The 16,437-nt window shown below is 38.7% G+C and overlaps 1 protein-coding gene across 1 annotated transcript in view; it reads left to right on the forward strand.

The window, feature by feature from the left end:
- Positions 1 to 16,437, forward strand: part of glt1d1 (glycosyltransferase 1 domain containing 1) — a 43,203-nt gene that overhangs the window by 10,660 nt on the left and 16,106 nt on the right. The window lies entirely within an intron of this gene.

A 16,437-nucleotide genomic window follows, 5' to 3' on the forward strand; every position in this document is an offset into this window, starting at 1 on the left:
ATTGACACATGAATGCTCACGCTGTACGTCCATACAAGTCACGTTGGAGTCTTGTTGCAACCTACAAATTAGAAAAAGAAGAAGATCTCTGAAACGTCGCCATTAAAACAGAAGAACCCGGAAGTGGAGAGACACTTGGCATTTCAGCAAAAAGAGCTTTACAAAAGAAAAGGCGGCGATGTGTGTGGACCAAGAATTGGCTGGGCTGACATGGGCAGTATGGTCCATCAGTTCTACAGTGATCCTGAAGTGTTCACGCATGTGCAGTTTGAGGTAAGACGGTCCGTGGCACTGCTTCAACAGTGATACCCTCACAAGGAGCGACTGGATTTCAAACATTTTTGATTTTTTTTACGACCAGACGATTGCTGATCGGGAGCTGGTCGTGAGGTGTTAATTGCTTCTCGTGACCCCATGTATACCATGCGATGTACGACACACAATTTAGCGGAGACTCATTGCACAGTGTATGCCCACCTTGAGGTAGTGTTGCTGCAACTCGGGTCTTTTTTTTGCATGTTTCTTTTTATTTTTTATTTTTTTTGAACAATCGTAAAATAGAAGGACAGACAAATCAAATAACTTAAAATGAACAAAAAATAAACAAAAAATTAAAATAAAATTACTGGGGAAAAGGATTTAAAATCTCACAGGGTCACAAGTGTCTTTTTCAACATGTCTCCTCTCACTCAGTTGAATTCACATTGTCGCTGCTCTTGTTTTTATATGTTGTCCATTTCTCCCATTTCTATTCCAACTTGGATCTCTGTAATATCAACATGTACAGTAAGTCAGACTCTCCATTAAATGAATCTGCTCAACAGTCTGGATCCATTGCTTCGTCATTGGGGGCTCAGCTCGGTACCACTTCCTTGTTATAGTTTTTTTTTTACAAGCCACTGTTAACATTTTTAACAAGTATTTATCTTTACAGTGTACATGTTCAGCTGGAAAATTACACAGGTACAGTATATTGACATCCAACGGTATATTATATTCCAACATTTGCATTATTTCTGCGTTTATGTTTTTCCAATAGTCACTTATTTTTGAACACTTCCATAATACATGGCTATGATTAACGTTTACTGATCCACAGTTTCTCCAGCATGGAAGAGGCTGATTCAGATATTTACTTTTAACTCTAGGGAAAATTTAAAAAAAACAGATCAGGTTTTTCCATGAAAACTTCCTTCATTTTTGAGAACAAGTGGTTGTTTGGTGGTTCTTCCACATATTTTGCCAGTTATTACTTGATATTTCAGTAGTCAGTTCTGTTTCCCATTTTGTCCTTATGCGTTCTGTTGAATTCTTAGTATTATCTAAAAGTGTATGGTAGAATTTAGATACGAGTCTCATCAACTTTCCTTTATATGCTTCATTTCTAATTTTGATCACTGTGTTCCCTTCCATGGAAGGTGTCCTCCTGATTTCTTTATTGTAATATTCTCTCGCTTGTAAAAATCAAAAAAAGTCACACCTGTCGAGACCAAATTTGTCCTTGATCTCCTTAAAACTCTTAAATTTCCCCTCCTTTTCCAAAATATTCCATGTTGTGATTCATTTTGATAGCCATTGTTTAAATCCCAGTTCCTGTTGGGTAGGTTTGAAACTGGTGTCATATGCTATCCATTTAAACATATTAATGCCTTTTTGTAGTTACATTTCTTTTTATAACTTTTATAACTTTGAAGCAAATGCTTGTTTTTGGGTCTATTTCATTTTTCAGCTTATTTTATTGCTCTCTATCCCCAATCAGAGTTTGTATTGAAATATAATTTATGGTTTTTACTGTGTTTTTCCACTTTGCTGCATAAATAGGATTACACCAGCAGTAAACATACCTCAGTTGAGCTGATATGTAGTAATACTCTAGATTTGGGAGGGCCAATCCTCTCCTATCTGCAGAGAGTTGGAGGATTGTTTATTTACCTCTGGCTCTTTTCCCTCCCCATATAAATCTAGATATTTTCATGCCCCATGTTAAAAATTGTTTTCCTGGTATCTTCACTGGTAACGATTGGAATAGATAAAGTAACATTGGTAAAACGTTCTTATAATATCTATTTTTGAACAAAAATCTAAGGGCAGTGTGTTCTATCTTTCTAGGTGTTTTTGGATTTCTATAGTGACGTTACCGTAGTTTGTTTCACATAATGTATTAAAATTTTCTGTAACCATCACTCCCAAGTACTTTTATTAAAATGAATTTGTCCGACAGATTACCATTTATTTTGATTCTTGCACTGGGATTTAGATACAATGTCTTTATACAATCTATTAATTTAGGATTAAAACCAAATCGTTTTAACACTTGGTATAAAAACTTCCAGTTAACCCTAACCCTAATACTTATTAATACCGTGCTTCTTTTTGTTGGTTTACTTCTTCTATAACATGTAGAGTTCTCCTAATATTATCCTGCATCTGTCGCCCCTTTATAAACCCTGTTTGATCCTCGTCAACTAGATTGGCTAAAAATGTGTTAATTCTCTTTGAAATAATAGATGTATATAATTTGGAATCTATATTCAAAATTGATATAGGACGGTAATTTTCGCACAAGGTCCCATCTGGTTTCAATATGACTGATATGATGGCCTTTTATTTTTTTTTAGTGTCCAGTTATATGAAGACTGGATCAGAGGCACCAATTCTTTCTTGAACTTCTTGTAAAACTCAGCAGGGTATCTGTCAGTACCTGGGAATTCATTGTTCTTCATTGATTTTATAGGCTTATTTATTTCTTCACTAGTTATGATTGCAGTAAGAATATCATTTTGTATTGTGCCAATTGAAGGTAAATCCAGTTTCTTCTTCATTATGTAGTGTGGGTAGAGTGTGAAGATCTTTATTTTTTTTTTTTTTTTTTTTTACCTTGTCTGCACATGCTGTTGAAGGTTAACACTGTGTTAGATCTTTATAATATTTTTGGAATACTCTTTCTATTTCCTCTGGTTTGTGTAGAATTTCTTTTGTTTGTTGGTCCTTTATCTTAAATATTGTTTGTTCTGTTTGCTGTGTTTGTATTCTTCTTGCTAGACATTTTGTTGCCCTTGGTCCTGTTTTGGAGTATTTTTGCTTTTCTACAACTCGGGTCTTAACCAAAACAACTAAAGGTCAGAGCACATTACTCCGTTTTACTCCAGTAAGTCTTTACTGACTCACACTCAGCCTCAGAATACACTTTAAAGAGTAACTAAACCCCTGCTTTCTGCTGACCTGTCACTAGGATGGAAATTCAAAAACTGCCTTGATTATGGGCGTGTCTTACTGTCTCAGTAAGACACGCCCACTCTATGATCAAATACTACAATCACACACACAATCCCCACTTGAAGCTGCACCCAAGCACACACACAACAATACACACACTATCACCTCTGCTGGGCCATGAACAAACAGACGATAATACACACATGATGTGTCTGTAAATACACATAGCTTGATAAGCCCTCTGTCTAGTGCAGAATTTGCTCTTTATAGAAGCACAGAGTCAAAAACTTCACAGCTGAAGAGAGCAGTTCTTCATTATAACTGTCAATCAATGCTCACTGAGGGCTGTTATTGGAGGAAACCCTCCTCCCTCCTCTCAGCTTTTGTAGGAGGGGCGAGGCCAACAGTGAAAGTTGATGATGCAGGAGAATCTAAAGAATAAATTTCAGCCACTTGCAAAATTCAGTTGTAATGTTGCGTTCACACCAGATGTGTCACAAAATGTCCGTACGTCCAGATTACATACAAAGTCAATAGATATAGGCCTCCCAGATGTAACATTTTTCCAGTATGGCAGTGAGGTCCAATCCGCACGTCAAGAGCGTTGGCCGTGCGAGTGCGCTCCCGATTTTATGCATATCTGCAAATCCACAAGAGTTGAAAATATTGAACTTTTGGGACTGCTTCACATGACGAAAGACAATCAGAGTCTTTGTTGACGATGACGTCAGGCCATCACCGGTCTGTTCACCCATTCAACCATGGAGTAGAAGCTGTGTGTGACCACCTGGAGCTGTATGACATGGCCTTTATAACAGGGACCGGACAAGGAAGAATTTGGTGTGGAGGAGAATCAGCGTGGAAGTGGTAGTAGCAGGTAAAAGTTCTCTCTGTAGTTTTCATCTTTGAAAGTCGCACTGAGCTAGGATAGCATTAGCCGCTAATCACACCGGCTTTTTACACTGGTGGTTTATGATTATGAGAGGAGAAAAAGGAGCGCAGCGCCACGCTTCAGCAGGCAGTGAAACTCACTGGGTTGGATGTGTCGCTGGTGGGCGGGGCTTCGCTTCAGACGGGCATATGAAGTGAATGGGGACATTTATTGATCTTGCGACACATGCGAAACATTTAGTGCAGCAGATGCGTCCGGTGCCCCAGAAGATGCATTCGGTGTGAACGCAGCATAACAGCTGGCATTCAACCCTTAGAAGCCAGTAACTCTGACATTTTACAACTAAAAGCGCAAAATTAAAATAATTTTACAAAAATGTTAAAAGTTGGACTAGGATCAATCAACAGCACTACTTAATACCAAAATACAGAAAATAGTGGGTTTGGGGTTTAGTTACTCTTTAAAGTTCTGCTGCTGGTGTTAAATCTGTGAATGGGTTTGGTCCAGAATCCATCAGTGAGATGTTAGTCAGGTACAGTATGAACCCAGCAGGTCTATCAGATTTATGGACGCAGGTCAGATAGTGGAACCCAGAGCTCACAGTAAACATGGTGATGCTACTTTTAGTTGTTATGCTGCAAAGAAGTGGAACAAACCGCCAGTAGAGCTGAAGTCAGCATCCAATGTGAACATTTTTAAATCTTATGACTGAGAGGGAGATTTTTAATTGTTTTATTTTTTATTTAATGTTCATGTTTGATTTTAAACCGTGCTAAATGTTTTAATGTTCTTATTGATTTTTAAACTGTTTAATGTTTTCAGTTGTAATTTTTAGTCATGTATAACACATTGAATTACCTTGTGTATGAAATGCGCCATACAAATACATTTGTGTTGCCTTGCCTAAATAGCACAACCTGTAATCAAAAGGTTATTTATTTTGTTCATGCAAAATTTGTGCTTTCTAATTTAAATCTTTAATGTAATGCTTTTATTAGTGTCCCTGTGTATCCTATTGATTATGTTATTTTGTTTAGTGGGGCTTAGTTAAACTTATAAATATAATTTAAAAAAAAAAATGCATTTATACCGACAGTGAAGAAGATACAAGTGGACATATTTCCAATAATTATGTGACTTCTGGAGGTATTTGGTTTGGCCAGAACTACCCATAGAAATCCCTAGAGCATTTTATTTATAATAATATTCTGTCACTCAATAATTATCTCAACAGTGCAGCACCACCAGACAGTGGCCCATTACAGTGGTCTCCTGCTGGGTACATTAACTGTTGCACTTAGCTACAGATATTGCACTTAATCACTGCTTTAGCATAACTGATGTCAGGTCTTAAGGAGTGATTATTTTGCTGCATGTTCTGGTAGTAAATGTTTTTAGTTTTTACTCCACATTTCTTCGTTTTGCAGCTTCACATTTTACAAGGATAAGAGTTTACCTTGTGCTGCAGGTAGGTGCACAGTGCCCTAACCTTAGCAGGACAAAAGTTTCAAACAAAAGCTGCATGTTTAGCCATTTAAAAATACGTTTACATACTCATTTCAACAGTTTAACATATTTTGTTTATACGTACTAAGGTAGACCGCATTTTTTATTAGTAATATTAATAGTTTTATAGTTACATGGAAAATAAAGTTCACATTGCATTAGTCATAAAGGGGAAGTGAAACACTAATGACAAATGGCCAACAAGGGGTGGCCATGGCAAAATTGCTGACCACTCCACTTTTTATTTTGTGCATTGGTGGAATGTCATTGCTAAAAAACCTTTTCATTTATTTTTTTATTGATTTATTCTTTTAATATTTATTATTAATGGATGCAATTACACTGCTTTGTTTTAGTAAAGTTCGCATCAATCATCAATCTTGATGATTGTTTTGAATGCAATGTAGCTTGATACAGGGTATTTTTGTATAGGTTGTGACTGGCTGTGATTGTTCATTATGTATAATGATGCTATTTTGTTTACAAAAAGACAGCAACAGGCAAATAAAGCTATTGGAGTAATTGGAGGTGTCTTTAGTGCTCTTTACCTTGAGTAGGTTTGTTCCAAGTAAATGTTTTTTTTTTTTTTTACAATGTGCTCTTCAAAATTAAAGCTGTTTAATTGTCTTTTTAAAGAAAAGGATATCTAGCCTAGGATTGGAGGAACCAAGATCAGAAGGATTTTATGTACATCAGATAATCAGTAGCATTACTTGTACCAGAGTATATCAGCGATTGATTATCTTATTCCCATAGTTTTAGAATATTCGATAAACTCTACAACAACATAATAGGATTCCTGAAATGTATTCATTGCTTTTGATTTTGGTGTGCCACCGCAAGATTTTCTGTGGCCCCATCTGGCCGCCCCTGTAAAAAAGATTCTGGAGGCACCACTGTGCGAGCCTATTGAAAGGCACAGTTTTGCAGGCAGACATCATTCACGGTCTCTGTAAACAACCATACAAACATGACCAACAACATGCAAACTTCAACATTGACAGCCATAAACAAATCAGCTTCATCGTGTCTGTTAACTGGTGGAGCTCCGGGTCTAGAATACAGAGGAGAAGTGCCGAGCCTGCCTAGCGGCGGATTTACTAAAATTTTGCGGCTGTAAAACCGTGTGCAAACGTCACTACACTTGCTGATAAACAGTGCAAACCCCAGGCAATCAGGACTCCACCTGTCAAGCATACAACATAGCGCAGTCAATTTAGCACTTTGCCATTGATGAATATGTAATATGGGCGGATCAGCTGTGGGGCTCAAAATACTGTTAGGCAAAAAATTAAATAATTAATGCAGTTTGTGCAGTCCCATTTATCAAACCTGAAACTGTTTGCGGGGCCTGTTTTTAAATAAACTATACATTTAATATGTCCCAAAGGCAGGTGGTAACACTCTCAGCATTACGCATAGAGATGAGGCTGCCGTGAACATTAACAGTAGACACAGGATACAAAAATAACTTACATTTAATGTTCCAAGACCTTTCTGGTACAAAAATTATTGATCAAAATTGATCCACCTATATTGCTTATTCATCAATGGCAAACACACTATATGGATTGTGCACGCTATGTTGCATGCTTGACAGATTGCTTGCAGTTTGCACCGTTTATCAGCGCAGGTAGTGACGTTTTGCACACACATTTACAACCATTCGTAAATCGGCCCAATAGAGAATTAAAGAATGAGCACCAAGCAGAGGCTGAGTGGAGTTTAGAGTTTGGGGAATGCTGCTGGCTTGTGCGCTTAGAGTTAGGTATGGGGGAGCTGATGAGCGAATGGGTGGGACTGCTAGGTCGAGTGTCACTGTTGCAGTAGTGGGGCAACGGACAACCACACACACTGGCAACAAAGCAGTGGATTGCCGCTGGGTAATAACTGTATCCACCCATTTAATTTTGGTCGACCAGCCACTCCTGGGAAAGTTCACCACCGTTCCGTGTTTTTGCCATTTTTGGATAATGGCTCTCACTGTGGTTCACTGGAGACCCAAAGCTTTAGAAATGGGTTTATAACCTTTCTCAGACTGATAGATTTCAGTTACTTTTTTCTCATTTGTTCCTGAATGTCTTTAGATCTCAGCATGATGTCTGTAGCTTTTGAGGAATTTTTGGTCTATTTCACGTTGTCAGATATGTCAAGTGATTTCTAGATTGGGAACAGGTGTGCAGTGATCTTGATGATCTGAAACATTTAAGTGTGGAAATCATGCAAAAAAGTCAGAAATCAGGAAGGGGGCAAACACTTTTCACACCACTCTATATCTAAAGGTAAATTGTGCATATCATTGAAAATCCAAACAGTTTAATAGTTTGAAGTTGCTCACATTGCATTGGCCTGTATTGGCTTTGTCTCCCAACCTTTTGCCTACTTTGTATCTTTATTCGTTGGTGCAAAAACTGTAATAAGCTTTATTCGTCAAAGCTTCTCACTCTTTCAGAAACATTTTTTTTTTCAGCCCTTATGGGTCATACAATATGATATGTTCTAATCCATCTGTTGGCCTTGCTTTTGTTATAGTTGTTCACATATACCACAATGAATGGAATTGACTGTGCATTCACTCCTGTAAGACCTAAGCTGCTTTTAGTTTTCACCCACACTCACAGCACACCAGGTGGCACTGTCTCATGTATGCTTTTTTCACTTTTATACTAAAAAGCTTAATGATTTCCTTTGGCTTCTTTTCATCCAGTGTTGAATAGATAAATCGGTACTAAAGTAGGAGTATAGAGTTGGAGCCATTATAATGAAAGCATAAGGTTTAATGCATGCTTTGGGGCTTTTCAAGTGCCTCACCCCGCCCTCCATATCCCCTAATGGTGAGTGTGAAAGGAGCAAAGCAGTTCTCACACCTAACTGAGAGAAGTGCGTCCTGTCCTTATTCTTTGCATGTTGTTTGTCATCAAAAGCACATGTTGAAATTCAACGAGTCTGCATAGTGAAGATGTTTATTTCTTATAACCGTTTGTTGTGTGAGGGAAAGTTAAGAAGGTAAAGAAGAGCCCTGTAAAGAGAGAATTGTTACGATAACTAAATTATTGATGTAAAAACAAGCCCAGAGTTCCTGAAACAATTTTCAAGTGATCATAGATTGAGCTTTCTGAAGCTATTGTGTGCAGTGAGAATCCTTCATTATCAAACCATGAGCAAAGATTCAAAGTGCATTTCCTGCAGTAGATGGTGCAGTAACAGATATTTTGTAAATGATTAAAGTAAATTAGTTTAGTAGTACAGGTCAAATTATACAGGTTGGCAGTTTTTCATTTTCTATTTTTCAAGGGGTCGCTGCAGCAAGTTAACAGACATGTCCACCTTGATGCTTAAAGTAAAAAACATGTAATATTATTTTTTACTTAGTACAAAATGTAGTGCTATGCCTGTTTTATTAGTGCAGTGAAACAAATGCATGTACTTTATTGCATAATTGTGACTGACGCCAGCCCTCCTTAAGAAGGGTATGAAAAACTTTATTAGTGGAAAGATATAAAAAGAGGGCAGTGTTACACCTTGGTGAGGGGGAAAGTAATAGGGAAGAGGGAGTCAGGGGGGGACAATTGAAGCAATGTTTACCAGTTAGCTATTTTGGTTGTGCTGAAAGTGTAATGTGATGCTACTATTGTGCATATTGTGTTTGGACTGAGTCCAGGACTGAACTGGTGTGAATTAGGGATGTAACGATTAATCGTAAGGCAGTTAAAAATCGATTCATAGGTATCAAGGTTCACATCGATGCTGTGAAAATTGAATCGCAGTACCTTTTTTTAACCAGCTATCCAGAAGTCTTGGCGGCGGGCGAAATCTGCAAATACTTTTTTTCTGGCCGCCTTCTACTCTTAAACATATTCATAAATGATTCCTTACCCCTTTAGCACCAAAAGAATATCTGTAATATTACGTGAATATCTGTAAAAGTCACGTTTTTCTATTAGCTCTGTCTGCTAGCCAACCGACCACTGGGTTACCATCGCCCTCTGCTGGTTCATACAAATATCTGACCCAAATACAGTGCAGACTGTTTTTTTTTTTTAAAGGTCCAATTATTAAGTCACAAAATACATTTTCAGTTGCACTTTTAAAAAGAAAAATAACTATTATGCAGTTTTGTATTGTTTACTATGGAACCAGAATTTAAATGAATAGGCTTCTTCATTTTTATTATTCCTTTATTTATTTCATTCAAGATTTATTTTTAGTTAAATTGCATTATTTGGAATAGTTCATCAAGGGATTCTTTTGACAATGAAAAATAAAAGGAAAATATTATGGTATTTTCTAGTTTTTTTTCCCCCCCAAAAAATAAAGGAATATTTTTCAGTCATTTAAGTACAGTCCCATTTTGTAAAATGAATCGTGAGAGAATCGTATCGTGAACCCAGTATCGAATCGTATCGGGAGTTGAGTGAATCGTTACATCCCTAGTGTGAATGCATCCTAATGGTCTTTCTGTGGCGGGGATGTGGCACAGCAGCTGGGCTATTGCAAACTGCACCATTGGCCACGGTTACATGATGTTTTTTAGTTCGGAATTAGTTATTCCGGATTCAATTATTCGGAAATAAAGTGTTCTGCTTTGTGTTTACATTGAAATAGTAATTCCCTAATAGAGATTTACATGGAAAACCGGTTTATTTGGCTTTATTCAATTCTGTTTTATGTCTGGGGGTTGGGAAGGGTTCTGATTGGACAGTGAGAGAGCAAGATGTGTCACGTCTATTGGGAAAAACACACAACAAACCTTTTCTTTTTGACTACAACATAGAAGACCACATGAGAACTGTTTTCTCTTTTGTTTTTATTGTAGTTTTGAAGCAGCAGCTTGACAATAACACACAATTTCACTTTGCTCGGTGGAGTAGAATAAGAGAGATAGAGCAGCGGAGAAGCAAGATAGAAGTCTGTACTTTGGTCAATCAAAGCCAGCAGTTAATGCTAAAGCTTTTCTACCTCCACTGTACAGGATGTTCAGTGAAAAAATTGCTTTATCTTAGTAAAGCTCTGGTGCTTCATGCCTCTATGAAGCCTGTTCCTTTTACCAACGTCCGTGTGTGTATAATAAGTCCTTGTGTTCGTGTGTGTAATAAGTTCGTGTGAATGTCCGCACGTTTATGCATCCTTCCATCCACTCTTTTCATTATATCCATGTCTTTTAAGGCTCTTATTAAAAAAATAGTCTCGGCTCTAGGCGGTTATCCTGGACTATGTCGTCACCAGCGCGTTATCCCGGCAAGGCGCTCATGAACGACCGCCACAGAACGACGGGGATTATTGATAGCTACCTTCTGTTGAGGTATCATATGGATCAGAGGTAAGTAGTGATGGATCTAAATATTTAAATCTAGCTACAGCTTTTTCAGACATTGATTTACTATAGTGTACTCTTCTTTCAAAGTTTAAGCAAACTGATATTCTGAATTCAAAGGATAACAAAAAACATATGAAAGCAAGGTTATTTGTATAGTGCATTTTATACACAAGGCGATTCAATGGACACAAAGAACAAGGGGAGTATGAAAAGTCAGCAAGTTGGATTCATTACTCTGGAATACGGAGGATTGGCTCTAAGGCCTGGGTTAGTGACGCTGTGGTGCACAGCAGGGCTGGGCTCGCACCTCGGCTAGAGGGGCAGCTGCATCACCTTCCTCCCCCCACTGCTGGCAATTCCCTCAAACGACATGTCTATTTTTAACTCGTGCCTTTAATGCATGCATCCAAGCATAAAAGGCTAACATTTTCAAAATATACTTCTCCAGTAGATAAAATATGTGTTTTGGTTGTCTGATTGGAAGTGAACCTGGGGATGTTTTATGCATAATTACCAGATTTTTAGACCGGATATTAGAACAATATTTTGTGTAGAATAAGATTTTAGTGACATTGATGCCGTCATACATTTTCACATATGGACTACCAAATCAAAAAAGCAGTAAATAAAATACTGAGTATTAAAGTACAGTATATCTACAGTTGAAATCAACGTACAGCGCCCCCCCACCCCCACCTTGCATTTCTGCATCAATGAATAATTCAACAAACAAGCAGCACACAGTGTGGTGGTGGTTGAATTGAAAACAACAGCAGAACAAATTGTGCTATCCTTGTGTTTTCTCCAAGTAGCTGCTTGTTGCCATGATTACATGATTAGAAGTGCTGCTTCACACCCTGAGTCTGTGCATTGATGAAGGTTTTTTCTTCTTCTCCACTTTCATTCAAGTCAGTGTTGATTCAAGCACTTGAAGTGATACATTTGTTTTTACTAGGCAAATTATTGTGCATGCCTTTGATATCTGGCCTATATGTGTACGGCTCAGGAACAAAATAAGTGACTCACCACTCACCCTGTGCTGAATCACTTGTGGTATACTGACACATTATTAATAACATCGATAGCTCTCACCTGTACTGATGTGTGTTAATGAATGGGACTCTCCCATTATGTGGTGGTGTCGTTCATTTGTTGACCCCCTGCAGATTATTCTTTGTCATCCTGAGCTGCTCAACAGATTAATGGGAGCTGTTCAAATGGATATGCTCCTTCAAACACACGCACACCCTGATTAAAGCACAGAGGGGGTTCAACGTGCCCTTCTGTAATCAAAGGCAAACAAACAACCAAAAAAATTGCATTGAAGTCAGAGAGTGGACAAATCTACTGCCGCACAACAGATCAATTGTAAAATCAGTTTTTTCTTCTTTTAATCCTGTGGTAAGATAAATTGGGTGTCACATCCATGTGGTTTGTTTATATATGTATTTATTTATTTAAAATCCTTGCTTGTTTTGACAGTCTTTTATTCTTGTATGATTTCAGCTACCCCCCCACCCACACACATATTGAAATCGAAGCAAAGGACTCTGTAATACATCAGTGAAAGCCTTTTTGAGCTGCAAGGATCAGGGTCAGTGGAAGTCCACTAAGATGCTCTTTAATAGCATTAAGAGACGCTTCAGCCTTCTGATCTGGACTTATCTTACAGCATGGGGTTTCTTTCACCTGACACACCAAGCACAGAGCTCGGCTTGTTGTCTGCCATTGTTCTTAAATTGTTTTCCTTTTCTTTTTGTCAGCGATGACCAAGTTCAATTTGTGTATGTTAAGAGCGTTCTGAAATAGTTTTATTTTATTTTATCTTTTACTTCTTCCACCATTAAAGGTAAAATGTTAAAAACATTAATGTTCTTTATTTTGGTTAATATTATACATTGCATTAAACACATTGTTTGTAAAAAAGGAATAAGCAAGAAGCAAAATCATATTTTCAGCCTTTCCTTTTCTCTCTGCACACTTTCAGCTTTCTTGCAACTCAATTTTGTGTTTTCTACTCACAAACCTGTTGATATTTGATTTTTCTTTCGTTTTTGAGCAATTGTGTGGCAAGCAGCCACGGCATCACCATCAATAGTGATGCTATTGCTGCTGAAGAACGTACTCACTTCTGGAGATTCATCCTCCCCTTGATTGTTGCTTGCAGTGACGCCTGCATAAGTACCACATAGTGCTCTCTGATATGTAATTACAGGATCCTATCCTGGTCAGTTCTGGTCAGACTGCCCTATGTAGGCCAGATGCCATCATACACTGATAGCATTCACCAAGGTCTGGCCTGAAGAAACTCTGCTATGTTATGTCTACCACTATCAGCAACATGCATAACCCTGAGAGCACTGAACAACAGCAGAGTCACTGAGGCACCCACACTGAAAGCCTGTTTACCTCCGAATCCTAGACCCTGTGTTACTACTACTATTTTAGGGCAGTGGTGGCCTAGATGTCAAAGAAGCGAGCTTGCAATCGGAGGCTTACGCGTTAGAATCTCACCTGGGCCATCACTGTGGGATGTTGAGCAAGTCCTTTAACCCTAACTGCTCCCCGGGGGCCACACTGTGGCAGCCCACTGCTCCTCAGGGATGGGTTAAATGCAAAGAAATAATTTCATGTACTGTATATACATATACGTACATATGTGACAACAATAAAGCTGATCTATCACCCCTAAGATTATTATTGATTGCGGCAAGGCTGGAGCCTAGCTGCCGCTGGGCAGGTGGAGGCTATCAGCCGCTGCGCTGGTGGAGGTGCTGCAGGGAAGTACCCAGTCAATGTAGGCCGAGCTACTTCCGCTGACAACCTGAGCTCTGTATCTGACAGATAGGATAGGAGGTCAACATGCTCAGACACCAGGCGACCGTGACATAAGGAATCAAATGTGAATTTTAGACTTAAAAGGCAGTTCCAGTTTTGTCAGCCAGTCATCTTCCTGGCTGACTGCCTGTATGACATCAAGGGTTGAGCATCATTTGGATTTTAATGATTCTGATTCCAAAAAATTCTGTAATGTGATTTTCTGGATTTTTTTTCTCATTCTGTCTCTCATAGTTGAGGTATGCCCATGATGAAATTTACAGGCCTCTCTCATCTTTGTAAGTGGGAGTACTTGCACAATTGGTGGCTGCCCCACTGTGGATGTGAAACAAAATGAAACAAACTCAAACCCTGGAGCAGTCATATGATAAATCAATCAACAGTTCTTGTTGAGAAAGGTTATTATTATTCTGGATGCAGTGGAAACAGAAACTATAAAAAATAGTTATATTTTGAACCTGATTACATTGTAGGCAAGATATTATATACATAAATGCAGTTGGAGTCAAAAGCCACAAAAATTGCACCACTTTAAAAAGAAAATAGACTAATTTAAGACTTCTTCACATGGAGAATAAGAGCAGTGGAAACTTTGGACATTTTTTAATCCTTAAATCTGTACCCCAAGTGTTTTTTTCTTCATGTACATATTTAAATTGTATATATCAATCAATCAATCAATCAATCAATCTTTATTTGTATAGCGCCAAATCATAACCAATGGTATCTCAAGGCACTTTACAGTAGAGCAGTCTTAAGGACGGACTCTTCATTTTATGGATACACACATATGCATATATACGTATATACACATACATATGTATCCCACACCCAACATGAATTCATCATGGCGGCAAGGAAAACCTTCTGTTAAGCAGCAGGAACCTTGTGTGGATCCCATTCCTATGATGAACAGCCATCCACGTTATGCTGTGTTGGGTGTGTGCAGAGGAAAGGGTGGAGACAGAGCCGCTGAGTCTCTGTAACTCCACACTGAGGATCCCACGGACCTGCAAGACAAAAGCCAGAAGGAGTACAGGAGCAAACACACAAGGGAAGAAGCAGACATAGAGGGAGTGTTTGAAAGAGGAATGGGACCCTCTCCGGTCCCTCTCTAACCTAAATGACCTCTCTCTTAACGCCCTCTCCAACCTCTCTCCAACCGAGCATGCCAGACCCGCCCCCCCCGGCAGTCTATGCCTATTGCATCTTAATTATGAGCTATGAGCTGGTTCCTAACTAAAAGCTTTATCAAAGAGGAATGTTTTGAGCCTAACCTTAAAGGTAGAGAGGGTGTCTGCCCCCCGAACCGTGGTTGGTAGATGGTTCCAGAGAAGTGGGGCCTGATAACTGAAAGCTCTTCCTCCTATACTACTTTTAGAGATGAATGGAACAACGAGTAGTCCAGCATTTTGAGAGCGTAGTGTAAATGTAGTGTATATAACTGTAAATAATGTATATATTGTATATAAACAGCTAAATGTGTGCATTGTTTATATTGTAATAGTTGTATGGAGTGCACTTGAAAATAAAAAGTTAATTCAGGTTGTTCTTGCGGTGATGACACGCTGGTGACGACATAATCCAAGGTGGCGTCGGCCCGTACTACAGCCGAGAAAATTTATTAAGAGCCTTAAAAGACATGATAAAATGAAAAGAGTGGATGGACGGAAGCATAAACATGCAGATTTTCACACAGACCTCGATAAACAGAACAGGCTTCACTGGACAGCTGGCATTAGGACCCAGAGGCGACGTAAATGTGTCCCTGTACTGCATGTACAGACTGTAATATCACCAAGTTTATCATTTTAGCAGTTGTTAGAGCTACTATCTTTACCAGGGAGCAAATATTTATTCCTGGGTGATTGTTTTCCAAAGTTTTACTGGGCTTTTTACCAGTGATTACACACACAGACTGCAGTCACTACAGTCGTGTTCTGAACGCACCTCATGCAAACCCCGCGTAAACAAACAGAGCAAGCCGCTGAAACAAACTAATTCAACTCGTAGTGGTTCCGGAACCGGTTCTCGGTGCCCAACCCTAATGACATCATATAGGCCTAAAACATACTGCCTTCAGCATCATTGTCCTACTTGAAACTATAGTTTGCTGATGTTCTGTGGCATTTTTTTGTTTTGCTCTTCAACCTTCAATTGTAAAATCAGACAGAAAAAGCCCTTACAGTGCACCACAGTAACATCTTACAACTGGTAGAAAAAAATCATAACTATCCCCAACTCCCTGCAAAAGATGTTTTCACAAAGCTGGCCAGAGACTGAATTTCTACAATTTCCTTTCGCGGACACTTTTATCCAATGCGACGTACAACATGAGCCATTAGGGTTGAGGGACCTCCTCAATATCCTACAGTGATGACCCAGGTTGGATTCGAAACCAGTGACCCTACGATTACAAGCCCACTTCCTTAACCATTTACAATATGGTAGGTTAATGATTTGTATTTACATCAAAAGCAGTGGTCTTCACTGCATAATTTGTGGATGTAGATGTGCTAACTCATTCAGTGCCAGCCATTTTCAGATTTTCTACCCCCCTCAGTGCCAGCCGTTTTTGAGCATTTTGACTGATTTTAAAGACCCACAGAATATTTTTTTTACTATGACTATCTGAAATCTGACACCAGATTCTGAAAAATTGAAGCCT

This window comes from Gouania willdenowi, chromosome 9 (genome assembly GCF_900634775.1).
Source record: "Gouania willdenowi chromosome 9, fGouWil2.1, whole genome shotgun sequence".
NCBI classification, from domain to species: Eukaryota; Metazoa; Chordata; class Actinopteri; order Blenniiformes; family Gobiesocidae; genus Gouania; species Gouania willdenowi.